Below are 16,032 nucleotides of genomic sequence, written 5' to 3' on the forward strand. Positions count from 1 at the left end.
TATAGAATTAATACTATAATTTCAAATGTTCATCGCTTTCCATGTTGGTTTATAACGAACAAAAACTACTCTATTAGCTCGGTTACAACAACCCCAATTTCACTTAGTCAGAACGATTATGGGGTTTTATGTTCTTTGATAGATTTAGCACACTAGGGTTTTGAGTGACATTACCCTTGCTTATATTTTATAATTAATCATAGCCAATGTTATGTGGACAATGAAGAGGAAATATGTTTCGGATCACAACCAAGATTTGGATTCTTTTAAGAAAGGAACTCCTTCAAAAGAGTTATAGATCAAGGACTTGATTCCTTACCTGAAAAGGTGGACAGTGAAAGTTAGAGTGACAACGAAAGGTCCGATCAGAACCAACGCAAATGCTCGGAGAACAGGGAAATTATTTTTGTTCGATGTGCTTGATTCCGAATGTGGAGATTTACATGTTACGTGTTTTAACGACGTGGCCGATAAGTTCTACACTGATATAGAAGTTGACAGCGTGTATTTGATATCTAATGGGGTGTTGAAACCCGCTTCAAAGAATTTTAATCACCTTCGAAACAATTACGAGTTACACCTAGAAAAGTACTTAGAGGGTTCAAAAGTGTCAAGAGGATGATGCGTCTATACCTAGACATCATTTCAAGTTCATACCCATTAGTGAGATTGAAACTCTACCACCTAATTCATTTGTTGATATAATTAGGGTTGTTTCATCCATAAATGCGACTAAACCTGTAGCGAAGAAGGATGGTTCTCAAACGCAAAAAAAGGCTATATGGTTAAAAGATAAGTCTGGCTATAATGTAGAACTTACCCTTTGGGGTAATAGGTGCGAGGAGGAAGTCCAGAAGATCAATCAAATGGTTGATTCTGGAGTGTTTCCTGTTCTGTCTGTGAAGTCGGAAAGAATTTGCGATTTCAATAGAAAATCAGTGGGAGTGTTCCCATCAACTCAGTTGTTTGTAGGCCCAGATCTTCCAGAGGCGCACGAATTACAAAATTGGGTTGCCGCGACAGGAAACAGTGCGACTTCGATCTCAATATCTAAGTATTTCTCAGGGACATTGAGTTCACGTCGTACCCATATATCCAAAATTGAAGACGGTCAACTTGGAACCTCTGATAAACCTGACTTCATCACAGTGAGTGCCACAATTTCATCCATCAAAACTGACAATTTTGACTATAATGCTTGCCCCTTGATGGATGGGGGCCGCCAGTGCAACAAGAAGGTCATTATGAACGACGACTGTCGGTGACATTGCCCCAAATGTGATAAAACATTTGCTGATTGCAACTACAGGTACATCCTACAGTTAAATCTACAGGATATTTCTGGTGCTACATACGCAACTGCATCTCAGGAAGCTGGTGAGGAGATTATGGGTATATCAGCGGAAGCTTTGTATAATTTGAAAGATGATGATGAAGAAAAGTTCAATGACACTATTAATAGTGTCATTTCAAAACATTACATCTTCAATCTCAAAGTGAAAGAAGAAACTCACAATTATAATAAACATTTAAAGGTAGTAGTTGTGAAAGCGGCGAAAATAAATTATGCTACGGAGTCCAAGTTTCTTCTTAATGCAATGGATGCTATCGTTGCAGATTAAAAATCTACAGAATGAAGTTAATCCGTATTAGTAGTTTACGTTATTATAGAAATTTGCAATTTATTATTATGAACATCGTATCTTTTGTTCACAAATTTTTTTATTCATATATATCAAAGGCATCTGCTAATTTGGGTAATTGATGTTCGACTCTAAAATTTACCTTCGTCTGAATTATCCTTTTGATATAATTCACCATGTTATCTTGTGCTAGGAGCAGCAGCCGTCGGATTATCAATGCACGGATCTGGATGGACGACACAAAGCCACGTGGTTGGGAGCACAGAAGCTAAGCAGCTTCGGGTGCACGGGATTAGCAATAAAGGCTGGGACTCACAGCAGCCGTGCGATCTACAAAACACGGAAGGCAACGGTCACGATTAAAACGTGGCCACGGGACTACCGGATTAAGTTGCTACGGTTTACACGGAAGCATTAGATTGAGAAGGACGCTCAGTAACCGTTGGATCTTGATGACGCGGCAGGGAACAGCTGCGATTAAAACGCGAGCAAGGGACTAGTGGATTAAATTGAAACGCGCTACACTAGATCGTACTCGATGGCCACACTTCGCTGTTCCCCGGGTATACACAACTTAGATGCAATGGCCTCCAGACTTTGCCACGTGTCCGGCGCAATACCGTATGCCCGAATTCTACCGAGAGTATCCCACCAAGTCAACAACATTTGACCCAACTTTGACTTTGCCTAGTTCACTCATCCGGACTCCGATTTGACTTCCGTTTTCTCCTACGGACTCGTCTCGACCTCTACTTTTCAACCACGCACTGACCTTGGCCAAATTACCAGATTGTCCTTGACTCCAAATGACCAAAATACCCTTCATGCATCTTTTCCTCGTTTTTAACCGTTTTTCACATCTAACTCCGCAAAAGACACCTAATCAAGAAAACCAACCATTTTATTATAATAAAGACTCGAAATCGACTAACTTGGCTAAATTAAACGACTTAGATGGGACATTTTCATGACCCATCAAACATCCTCAAACTTAGATTTTGCTAGTCCTCGAGCAAAACAAAATAAAAGAAAAACCTAACTCACTTTCGGAGGCATCCCGGTTGCATTTAGCATATGCAACATGCCGTTAAACCCCTAGGTTGCCCTAGTGGACGAGTGTGGTCTCGTGAGGGTTTCCATAGATGACACCCACAAACATCATGGTTTCAAATACACTAGGGTCCAAAATCCAAATCATAGATAAGCATGATTGATATAGTAAAGGGTTTAAGCATGTCAACACATAATGAATCAAGTAAACAAGTTCAAGCGAAAGCTAAAGATCTCTTCACTAATGATCTTACCCTAAAATGCAAGTGTCATACCATAATAAGCACATCTATGTTCCGAAGTCACAAAACCTTGATTCCCAAGTTAGTACATTTCGCCTCGACTTCGGCCTCACGGACATACACTCCAAAAATGAAATCACTCAAGAATGGTTCGCTCGTATGTGTGAGTGTGATCACGACTATAGACTCAACACATAAAAAGGGGCGAGGACAACATTTTGAAACGAATGATCTTCGAAAAGGAATTAGCCACTATATAGAGTGGGGAAGCTTACTTGCCCTTCTCACCCATTCTACCCTCTAAAAATGCCTTCTAAAGGTTAGCGGATACAATAGATGATGTGATGGTGGTGGATTCCCGAGAATTTTGACCTCTTCATTATGGTAGAACCTCTTAAGCATCTCAACATTTGTTTCTTGCTTCGAATACTTATTCATGAACAAAAACACCAACACATATATACAATCACATCACTCACACAAAAGAGCTAACACATGCTCAAACATACACTAAAATCACTTTATTTCACTTGTTTTTCTTTCTTCTTTTTTTTTTTTTTTTATATCACTTTTTTTTCATATTTTTTTTTCATTCTCTTCTTCTTTTCTTTTCTTTTTCTTTTTCTTTTCATAACACAAATACAAACAACCAAAACAAAATACAACACACACAACTCTATTCTTGCAATCAACTTTTCATTTCATACTTGCTTTTGACATTCTTCATTCTTTTATCTCATGTCTTCATTCTCGGGATATAAGATGATGGATGGTGATGGAGTATCCGCTTTCCTCTAGTTGACATTCTCATTGGGTTTCATGGACTACAAGGGTAAGGTTAATTCGCTATCCTAATGTCACTCCTAGTGGCTAAGGAAATTGAGCACACGAGATCAAATGAGCTCTTTATAAGTTACGAGGTTGAGTAGCTTTTCATTCTACTCGGAGTTAGCGCGGAAGAGTACACTCGAATGGCAATTTAGGCTTTGAGCTCTCACATGGGTTAAGTCTCCACTAATGACTACTTTAGGTATCTTAGAGATGTTTCTTCTTCACTAAGATGTCACTCACATGGCACAACACAAACACTAAAAGACTCGACTTTCATGCAAAGGCCATTAGCAATCACAAAACTCATCAACTCGACACATATGCATCAAAATTCTTAAAACTATCAGTAGAATCACATGCAAATCTACTCAATATGTTCAAAATTTTCAAATTTTGGCTAATTTGAACCCTTTTGTCTTTGAAACCCATGGTCATGCATTGGTTATGGTCATATCCCGCATCCCCAAACTTAAAACTAACATTGTCCTCAATGTTCTAAGCATATACTCACCAAAAGATAAAGAGGCTCGTCAATCTAAAGAGAAGAGTGGAGAGATATTACCATAACCGAAGGAGATAAAAGATGATACTACCAAGGCTCATGTATAAAGAGGTTCCAAGTTGATGCCAAGCTCGCGCCATCCCCAAACTTGGAAGAAACCACGCCTCGGAAGTAAAACATATAAGAAATGCTCCTAAAATATCAACAAATATCATGAGAATGAAGCACATAAAACATATGACCATATAAAACCTACCACTAACGCGGGTATACACGATTGCATTGAGCTATGCAATTAGCCTTTAGTTCTCTTGATTTCACACAAGAACACGAGTTATGTCTCGTGGAGGGTTTCCAGAGATGATACCCACAAACATCAAGACCCATTAATCGGCCTAACGATCATAAAGCAAAAGACGAAAAATTTGGGGGTCAACCCAAAGAAAGCTATATGCAGGTGCTAATCGTCTCAAAAAAAAATAAAGAATATGAAGTGCACATGAGACGATAAAAGAAAACAAGCCATCCCCAAACTTAGTGGGTGCACAGTCCACTAAGTAGGTATAAATAGAAGGAACGACAACAAAGAAATCATCAAAAGGATCGACATACATGTGAATAGTCAAAATATCAGTCGAAGGCAAAAAATCATCTGGAAGCTTAGTTGACAGAATATCCACTATGTCCATAGACGTCTTTGGAAAGACGTCTGAAATGTCCCAAAAGGGATCAACAACCGAGTTTGAGATCATGTGGAAAGTCGAACTAGACTCTAAGGGTAAGGCAGTATGCTCGGGGACCAAGTCAAGGTCCATGGTTTCCTTAGGTAAATAGTCTGACAAACTATCCAACATGTCTCTAGCTACTACGTCATCAATATCCTCAAAGACATCTGGGGCCTCGCAGTCAGTTATAATATCAGGCCTTCCTAGCATTGCATCTAAGACTGACTCCTTACAAGTGTCAAAAATTGGATAGTTCGGAATCGTGTCATTGATGCACCCGAAAAGGTTGTACACCCAAGCGGAGGTATCAAGTAGTAACCGGTAAAACCGGAGTCGATCCAAGGATAGGTTGGTAGTCCGGTTATCGGGAGAGTCTAGCCCACCGGTCTACGAGTCACTCACTAACTTAGACTAAAAAGGAAAGAACAAGATAAAAGTGGGAGGTTTATGATCGAGTAAGCAACAAGAAGAGAATAAAACAAGTAAAACTAAATTAAACAACAAAGTAAATGGGCGAGAGAGATTCGAGAGAAGAGTTATTCGGAGGAACAAGAGTCGGGAGACGGTAAGACTCGATTCGGGCAACAAATAAGTAAGAGAGGTGTCGAAGTCCGGGAATCCATAATGATAAATCTACGACTATGTGTAGTCCGATCTAATGTTTCAAAGTATAATCGATGTTCGACTCCTAATGTGATGTCTATAAGCACTACGTATATCCGGAGATCACACTTAGTCAAACAAACGTCATAATCGGTTAATCCCGAGTCAACGAAAGTGTTGTCTAGTCGCCTAACTATGTGAAGTGCATGACAAGACACATGAAATTATGACTTAGACTACTATCGATATTGAATACCTCGTTTCGTCTATTAACTATGCGAAGTGCTTGACAAGACACATGAAAATACGATCAAAACGATAATCGAATCAAATGAACATCAATTCATAATCAAAATATCAAATCATATTAAACATAATCACAAATTCATCACATTTCATCTCATATAATCGACACACTTGATTTAGCTAACATGGTGAATAAGTAATAAATGAAAAGAAATGATAAGAGAAATCCCCCTTTTTCGATGTGGCTCGAGGCTAGGTTCGTCGAGAAAAATGAATCTCTAAGTGTAGTCGATCTCCCCCTAGCGATTTTCTGGATTTCCCTTTAAAAATGCAATTTGGGTGTCCCCGAGTAAAAATCAGATTTCCCCATAGCACTCATCATCATCTTCTCCATCTCAAGAACATCCACCATTAAAGCTTCATCAAGCTTTCTCTCTCTAGAGATTTTTCACCCAAAATCAAATCAAACCACATGGGAAGCTAGATCAAGACATGGGGAGTAAAAGCCCTAAGTTTTCCGGCCAAGAAGGTGGCCGGAAACCATAGAAAAAATCCGGCCAAGTTGAAGGAAGTGGCTGTCCAAGAAAGTCCGGCCAGATCCGAGCAAGTCGCGGCCGTCCCTTGCACTCCCGTACGTCCCGAGCTGCAGCCGTGCACATCCGAGCAGCTGAGCAAGCTTCCTTGCGTCCTTGTGTCCGGTCGGAGCTGCTGTCCTTGCGTCCCGGAGCTGCTGCTGCTGCTCCCGTGTAGCTGCTGCTGCTGCTGTGCCGAGCAACTGTTGCTGGTGCCGTGCTGTTGCTGCTGCTGTCCGTGCTACCCGAGCAGCTCCCGAGCAGCTGCTGGTGCTGCAGCCCGAGCTGCTGCTCGGCCGGCCAAAGCTAGGCCGGCCTAGTGTGCTGGCCGGCCCTAGCTTTGGCCGGATCCTCCTTCTTCCTCTCTCTTGTCTTTCTCTTCAAACCCTCTCTTTCAAGCTCTCTCTCTCTAGACTCTAGCAACCAAGAACACCAACCCTAGCCACCCTTTCTCTCTCTTTTTCTCTTACTTCTCTTGGTTGTTGAATGATTCAAGAAGAAGATGAATAGTGTATTTGACTCAAACCCTAGACTTAGTCAACCTTGACTTTGACTCAAACTTGAGTCCATTGGGTGCCTCCAAAATCTCTTCCTTCTTTCATCTTCTTTGGGCTTGGGTTTTAGACTTGGGTTTTAATCTTCACTTGGAAATCAAGAGGGTGTCTTCTAGAATTATAACCAAAGGAGGGTGCCTTCATAGCATCTTTGTTTTAAGACCGAACCTCGACTTCTTTCTTTCACAACTTCCCCGTCCGAACTCGGAATTGACTTCCGTTTTCACCGTTGGACTCGTCTTTGACTCCTCTTCTCATTTGATTTGTTTGAAGTCTTTTTCTCTCGTTTTGGGTACATGAATTGATAGTGATAATTCGCTCCCTTTATTCCGAATTAAGTTCTTTATTCCAAATATGGTACCTAAACAAGAAAAACACATAAAATGTTATTGATAACACTCGAAAAGGACTAATTAGTCTATGTTAGGCTCCTTAAATGTGACATTTTCGTGTCACATCAGTCATCCTCAAACTTGCTCGTAGAGCCATCACCCTGAACATCAACGTCTAACCTATCATGATGAGATGACATATGTCGAGGAAATGAGACAACAAGGTTATCAACTTGTTCAAGCTCTTGGGTCCTCTCAGTTGATTCGTCGACATTTAACTTAGTACTAGGGTTAGACGTATTACCCTCGCCATCGGACCTAATACCCTCTTGAGTTTGGGGTGGTAAAACCCCTTCCTCGTCGGCTAATAACTGTGATATCATCATCTCTAATGGACGATTTAGAGATTCTAATTGATGATTTAGAGACTCAAACCTCTGATGTAACTCTTGTTGCAGTTGAGTCTGCGTTTGTTGTAACTCTTGCTGCATTTGAGTTTGCATATGTTCAAATCGGTCTTGTGTCTCTTTAAGTTGTAACATCATTTCAGTCAGACGACTCATAAACTCTAATTGAGAACTATCTTCAAGAGTCTCTTCATGATAAGGCTCACAAGTGTAACGAGATGAAGACTCTTGATAATAACTCCCACCGTACATACTAGGATCGTACCTGCCCCTAAAATCATTGGTCTCAGAATAGTGTGGACTATAAGGTCTCTCATACATATTTACTATCGGACCATATCCATCACTAATTTGACCATCTCTATATATATGTCGGTATTCTCCTAGGGTCATACGAGACCGGTCAGACTCAAATGGTCTATTCCCCTCACTAATCGAAGCATCTCTACACATCCTTTGGTATTCACCTAAGGTCATATCAGGTCGGTTAGTGCGGGGAATCCTCGAAATAAGCTCATCATCATCATCAAATGGCCAACCGTTATAAGAACGGGCCATGATCTCACAATGCTCAAGGAACTAACAAACAAGCTATCAATGCAAATCAAAACTCATCCAACCAATCACACACAAGTAAGAAAGAAAGAGATAGAATACGATATTAGCGGATGCTCCTCTCTTTTCGTTCTTCCTTCCGATTCCTTTCTGATTCTTTTGTTCCCCTTCGCTCCTATGTTCTCGTTTTTTTTTGGCTTTTCTCATTAAGTGGTACCTGAAAAAAAAAGAAAAGATAAGAAACTACGAAAATAAAGAAAGAAAAACGTCTAAGTTAACAAATAACACTAAACTAATGAACAAAACAAGCAAACAATATCCTAACTACTAAACCTATCCCCGGCAGCGGCGCCAAAAACTTGATGGGCCTAAAAATAGGTCTATTCCCGCAAGTATACGGGGTCAAGTTATAGTATTGAAAATAAGATCGAGTATCGTCCCAAGAGATAGGTAGGTAACTTTAGACATTGACGGCGAGTTTAGCCCAATAATCAAAATGTCAATAGCTAACTTAGACTACACACACACCCCACATAAAATTGTAGATTGATATATGAGAAATAAGAAAACAAATAAAAGTAAATAAACTATCTAAGTGAGAGGTGAGAGAAGAGGATATCTAAGGTTATAAAATCCACCACATAATTTCACTTTATAAAACAAGCACTTAATTACTTAAATCTCTTTTGTATTTACTCGGGATCCAATATAATGAACTATTTGGATTCCGGATGATATTTTAGATAAAACAATTTTATAATTAAGAATGTATGATTGACTACCATATAAAACTAATTTCCTACACTATCATTCAAGATCTAAAAGGCATATCTCATCTAATAAATCAATAAAAGCATGAAATATCTAATTATAATACATGAATGACAATAAGGTTATAGAATCAACATGAAATGACAATCAATAGGCATTAAGGCACATCAAAGGATTTAATTAATCAAGAACAAGTATTATAAAGATCCAAAATGGGTTTCATTTACAACCTTAGATTGCTAAATTAACTATACATGGAATCTAGAATAACATTCATTGACATTGTAAAATTAATGAAAATACTAAGAAAGTAATGGAAAGAAATCACCAAGAATGCTCAAATTCCATATTCCCATGTATCTCCATTTTGATGTCCAAGATTTGCTCCATTTATGTTCAAGAATTGTACTCCAAGAAATCCAAGTAATAGCTATTTTATTGCAACCCAAATAAGAAAAAGAAAGGGAAAGAAGAAATTAGATCTAGAAAGTTGGAAAGAAGAGATGAAGAGGGTAAAGATGATAGAAGAATATGGAAGGGAGAAGAAGAAGACTATTAATGGAAGAAAGAATAGTGGTAGAGAAGAAGATAGAAAAAGATGGATTTCATAGAAGAGGGATTGAGTAAGAAGAGGTTTATTAATGGTAGAAGAGGTAGATGAGAAGAAGGAGTATTAGGTAAGAAGAGGGACAGAAAGAGGAGAAGGAGATGAAGATATGAGAGGGTTTGCAAGTCTGGGTTCTAATGGAGGAGAAAGGTGCTATTTATAGATGGGTTAGGGTTTTGGTTGGGTTAAATGGTAAAAAGAATTAAAAGGAAGGGTTACTTTTGGGATTTAATGGGTTAAAAGGACAAACCAGGTGGCTATTAGGTAATTTCGGGGGTATTAAAGTAGAAAAGACAGAGCCACGCGTCGCCTGTCCGTTGGGCTTTAATTCGGAAGCTACAGTGTAGCCGAATTCACCATGTTATCTTGTGCTAGGAGCAGCAGCCGTCGGATTATTAATGCACGGATCTGGATGGACGACACAAAGCCACGTGGTTGGGAGCACAGAAGCTAAGCAGCTTCGGGTGCACGGGATTAGCAATAAAGGCTGGGACTTACAGCAGCCGTGCGATCTACAAAACACGGAAGGCAACGGTCACGATTAAAACGTGGCCACGGGACTACCGGATTAAGTTGCTACGGTTTACACGGAAGCATTAGATTGAGAAGGACGCTCAGTAACCGTTGGATCTTGATGACGCGGCAGGGAACGACTGCGATTAAAACGCGAGCAAGGGACTAGTGGATTAAATTGAAACGCGCTACACTGGATCGTACTCGATGGCCACACTTCGCTGTTCCCCGGGTATACACAACTTAGATGCAATGGCCTCCAGACTTCGCCACGTGTCCGGCACAATACCGTATGCCCGAATTCTACCGAGAGTATCCCACCAAGTCAACAGCATTTGACCCAACTTTGACTTTGCCTAGTTCACTCATCCGGACTCCGATTTGACTTCCGTTTTCTCCTACGGACTCGTCTCGACCTCTACTTTTCAACCACGCACTGACCTTGGCCAAATTACCAGATTGTCCTTGACTCCAAATGACCAAAATACCCTTCATGCATCTTTTCCTCGTTTTTAACCGTTTTTCACATCTAACTCCGCAAAAGACACCTAATCAAGAAAACCAACCATTTTACTATAATAAAGACTCGAAATCGACTAACTTGGCTAAATTAAACGACTTAGATGGGACATTTTCATGACCCATCACTACCGCAACTGCGCGAACCCCCTTTGTCGTTAAAAGCCTTATATGATGGTATTGACGCTAAATCTGTAGCATTCCGATGTAATATTAGACCCTACAACGCGTCAATTGCTTTCACAAGTCTTGGATGCAATTTAGAACGCAGAATTTTCAGTGGACAAGGTCCTATCTATTCACTATACATGGTGAATTGCGTAATAGAACCGGGTGCCTCATACCAGAGCAAGGAACAACTCCATCTTATGCGCAACTTTATATTTATGATCCATGCATTGCTTAAAACATTCGTAATCGAAGAAATGACGACTTAGATGTTTCAATTCTTCGCATTATCCAGGAAACTTTGAAGGAACGTATTGCTTTTTACCAATTTATGGTCAGGTTCACGAAATTTTAATGCAGTTGAATGGCCCAAACAAAGATATACTAGTTAGTCTACACTATAGCCCGGCAATCGACAGACGCCGCTATAATCTACATGCAACTGAAGAAATTGCTGTAATAATCCCAGGAGATGGCACCGAAGTAACTTCATCCCGTGATATAATCTTACACTTGAATGGTGGTACTAAATTGATGAGAATATCTGACTGTCATCCTGCTTATTTATCGTTGCATTATGTTTTGCTATTTCCATATGGTGAGTTGGGATGGGAGCCGGAACTAAAACAGTGGGATACTAAATTAGACCGAGTGAGCAGAAAACGCCTTACTCACCTGCAATTCTACAACCATCGTCTATTCTAGCGTCCTGATGAATATTCAAGTATATTAAGGGGATGTAATTTAGTCCAAGTGTTTTTGGTAGAGGCATGGGCCTCAACTGAGCAGAACCGCTTAAATTATATTAGACTTCATCAAAGTCAGCTGTGTTCAGAACTATGTAGTGGTCTGGCAGATATTGGAAGTGCTGGGTTACGTCCCGATCAAATAGGTCGTAGATTTATCTTGCCATCCTCCTTCACAGGTAGTAGTAGACATTTGTTTGAGATATATCAGGACTCTATGGAAATCTCACGTTATCATAGTCATACAGATATATTCTTAACTATGACGGCAAATCCCAAATGGCCAAAGATAACAGCGGCATTATTATCAAATCAAACAGTTATTGATCGACCTGATTTAGTTGCTCGTGTGTTTGAGTTAAAGTGCAAAAACTTTATGGGTGTAATTAATAAGGATGGTTTATTCGAAAAAGCAGTCGCTCATGTTTATACAATAAAGTTTCAGAAACGTGGATTGCCTCATATGCACGCTCTCATCTTCCTTCAACAACAAGACAAAATTAACACACCTGCTCAGGTTGATAAATTTATTTTTACAGAATTTCCGGATCCAGATAACGATCCTCAACTTTTTGATACAGTAAAAAATTATGAGTTAATTCCTATTTGGCCCCCTACTTTGTGACCAGCTTCCTTTATGGCCCCCTATTTTCTGTAAATTCAAATATAACCCCCTTTTTTTTATGTAAATGTCCTAACTACCCTTCCTTTAAATATGTTTTCAAAAAAAAAAAGAAAAACAAACATAATTCCACCTCACTTCCCTCTCCACTATTTATCTCTCTCCACCTCACCTCTTTTCCCAACTCATCTCTTTCTCTCTCTCTCTCCAACTCACCTCTTTCTCTCTCCACCTCACCTCTCTCTCTCTCTCTCCACCTCACCTATCTCTCTCTCTCTCCACCTCACTCTACCTTCAATTTTTTTTTTTTTTTTTTATTTATTCTCTCATCTCTCTCTCTCTTGGTTGGACCCGCCACATGAGAAGCTCCATTTAAGAAACTTGTTTGCAGAGAATGATGATTACTATTATTATGCTATGTTTCATCTTCATCTTCTTCCTCTTCAGCATCCCACAGTAACTTAGCATATGAAGCAAAAACAAAACTGCAATTCCAATTACAAAAATTTAGCTAAATTTAATAATTTTGTAACATCAGAATAGAACCCATATCTTAAATCATCCAGATTAACTAAAATCAATTACTCTTACAAAAAAAAAGGAAAGATTATTAAGTCTGGGAATTATTTATTTGTTGATTTTGAAAGAAACCCAGTGTTTCAATTCAATCCTATCAAAATCAATTCAAAATTTGAGATTGGAAATTACCAGTCATCAGGAGCAGCTTGAACAGCTTGATCAAAGTAAGCATGGGCACAAGAAGCATCTTTATGTGTTTGCCAAATTAGATCTGCATAGAGTGATAAAACATTTCCATCATTAGGGTTTGCTAGAATTGCTCTTCCATAATATTCTTCAGCTCCAACTACATCACCAATCTGTTTCCATAAAAAACAACAATTAGGTTAATCACAACATACATTTTAACAAAGAGAGAAAAATGGAGATTTTTAGAGAGAGAATTTCATACATCTTTCAAGTACTTGGCATAATTTGCAAGAAGAAGAGAATTTCCAGGATTAGATTCAATCATATTCTTGTAATAAGATTCAACTCCTTTATTTCCGCCATTATTATAATCTGAAGAACCAAAATCTTCATCATTATCTCCATCATGAGATCTTCCTCCTCCTCCTCCTCCTCCTCCTCTCAGACCACCACCACAAATCTTACCACCATCACTTCCATTTGCACCACCACCAAAAACTGGAACCAACCCAGAACCAGTAAAACCCTCATCTACTAATTCATCTAACCCAGAACTACTAAACAATCGATTAAGAGAAGATTTAATTTCTAAATCTTGTTCTTCCTTTTCTTCTATATCTACAGAAGAAAACCTAAAACTACCCATATCTAATGAGTTCCTCCTCTTGGGTGGAACAGAAGATTTTCTCAAATCAGTTTCTGATAAAGCCCTATTCATCTTTTTCACTGAATCTTTACTTGGTGAAATCAAATTTCTTGAAGATGTTTTAGAAATTGATTTTGATCTTGGAATATTAGGAATTTGAGGGATCAATTATGGTTCTGGAGAAGATTCCTTTGTATGAATATGAGGAACCCATGAATCGAAAATAGGAGCTGAAGAACTTCTCATAAGCATTTTTAAGTTACCTCTGTGTTTAAATGTTCAAAACCCTAAAAACTCAAAGAGGGTTTTTTTCTAGAGAGAGAAAGTAGTGAGACTTGAAGTGGGTACAGAGTAGGAAGAAGAAGTAGTTGGTTTATAAAGAGAGAGAGAGATGAGAGAATAAAAAAAAAAATTTCAAGGTCGCCGGCCGGAAAAATTTGCCGGCCGGCGACCTTCATCGGAGAAGACAGAGTAAGGTGGAGAGAGAGAGAGAGGTGAAGTGGAGAGAGAAAGAGGTGAGTTGGAGAGAGAGAGAAATGAGTTGGGAAGAGAGGTGAGGTGGAGAAAGATAAGTGGTGGAGAGGGAAGTGAGGTGGAATTATGTTTGTTTTTTTATTTTATTTTGAAAAAATATTTAAAGGAAGGATAGTTAGGACATTTACATAAAAAAAGGGGGTTATATTTGAATTTACAGAAAATAAGGGGCCATAAAGGAAGCTGGTCACAAAGTAGGGGGCCAAATAGGAATTAACTCAAAAATTATATGGTACACGGTCCATATGGTCTACGGCGTCCTACATCACCGTGTATGATAAACGAGAAATGCTCTAAAAGTTACCCCCGTGCGTATGTGGACAAAACAAATATAGGGGAAGATGGATACCCATTATATCGTTGTCGCAATGATGGTCGTGCTTTATTCGTCAGGGGTCATTTTGTTGATAATAGGGATGTTGTTCCTTATAATCCTCACCTTTCTAAGTTATTTGATCGCCACATTAATGTGGAAGTTTGTGCAAGTGTATGGTGTGTTAAATATATTAACAAATATATTTTCAAAGGAGGTGATCGTGCTACAATAGTTGTAGGTGCAGCAGATGAAATTCAACAATATCTAGACTCTCGATTTATTGCGCCTCCGGAGGCGGCATGGAGATTATTCGGTTATTTACTACATGAAGAATATCCATCTGTTGTGAGGTTGGCTGTGCATTTACCTGACATGCATCATGTGGTTTTCCAACCTCTGGACAATCTAGATGTCATTCAATATAAAACTGCTAACGAAATTTCTACCTTAATGGTTTTTTTCTTCCGGTGTGAGATGGATCCGATTGCAAGAAATTACAATTATAAAGAATTTCCACAACACTATGCGTGGGACAAACAATCTAAGTTGTGGGTTGGACGGAATTTTTTTTTTCAATAGAAAGAATGTATTTTGTTAATCCAAACGAGGGGGAAAGATTTTATTTATGTTTATTGTTACTTATTGTGAAAGGCCCGGTGTCATTTGAATCATTGCATACTTTAAATGGGATGTTGTATGACACATTCAAATCAGCATGTGTTGCTCGTAGAATTTTAGAAGATGATGGTGAATGGGTATTATGTGTCTAAGAAGCGAATATAAATACAGGTTATCAATTACGGAGACTGTTTTCAATCATTTTGTTAGAATGTACGCCGCTAAATCCATCTTCTTTATGGGATAAGTTCGCACTTAACATTTGTGATGATCTTGCACATCAACTTCGTACTACACGAGGTATTATAGAACCGACAAACTCTCAATACGAGATTTTGGATTTCACCTCCTTAACGAAATCCTATTAGAGTATGTAAAACTCTAAAAGACGATTTCCCATCTATGCCTCAACCGCATCTACAATGGCATCGAATTTCTTGCAACCGTTTTATCTGGGAGCACATGAAACTACAAACATCAATCAATGAAATATAATTGACTTTAAGAGTTAACCTTCTCAATAATGAACAAAGACACGCTTTGCAGTCTATTATTCAATCTGTAAGTAACAATGAAGGTTTACTATTTTTTCTCAACGGTGGTGCTGGAACAAGAAAAACCTTTTTATACAATAAAATTGCAACAACATGTCGAAAAAATAACAATATTGGAGGGAGAACAACTCATTCAACTTTTCGAATTCCTCTAGATGTGCATGACGACTGTGTTTGCAACATTGGTAAGCAAACATCACTTATTGATTTATTCCGAACTTCAAAATTGATTATATGAGACGAGGTCCCAATGCAACATAAATATTGCGTTGATGCGGTTGATCGTTCCCTCCAAGATATTCGTAATAACAATAAGCCCTTTGGTGGATTGACTGTTGTACTTGGTGGTGACTTCCGTCAAATACTTCCCGTTATACCAAAAGGAGTCCGCGAGTAGATAGTAAGAGCCTCATGAAGGAGATCATATCTTTGGATCAACATTAAGGTG

The 16,032-nt window shown here is 38.9% G+C and overlaps 1 long non-coding RNA gene and 1 pseudogene across 2 annotated transcripts; one reads left to right on the plus strand and one right to left on the minus strand.

Annotated features, from left to right (window-relative positions):
• The first annotated feature begins 3,463 nt into the window (after positions 1-3,463).
• LOC147549149 (uncharacterized) lies at positions 3,464-9,776 on the plus strand. Its single transcript, XR_015238216.1, has 3 exons — positions 3,464-5,257; positions 7,430-9,703; positions 9,748-9,776. It is a non-coding gene; the product is annotated as an uncharacterized LOC147549149 (long non-coding RNA).
• A 2,782-nt stretch (positions 9,777-12,558) lies between these two features.
• LOC147549150 (uncharacterized) lies at positions 12,559-13,887 on the minus strand (annotated as a pseudogene). The gene is made up of 3 exons (XR_015238132.1): positions 13,179-13,887; positions 12,917-13,086; positions 12,559-12,693 (listed from the first exon to the last, which is right to left on the minus strand). The product of XR_015238132.1 is annotated as an uncharacterized LOC147549150 (transcript).
• Positions 13,888-16,032: the final 2,145 nt, after the last annotated feature.

The sequence above is a fragment of the Eschscholzia californica genome, unplaced genomic scaffold (genome assembly GCF_041429995.1).
Source record: "Eschscholzia californica isolate CP2 unplaced genomic scaffold, dmEscCali1.0.p SCAF_3, whole genome shotgun sequence".
In the NCBI taxonomy this organism is placed as follows: Eukaryota; Viridiplantae; Streptophyta; class Magnoliopsida; order Ranunculales; family Papaveraceae; genus Eschscholzia; species Eschscholzia californica.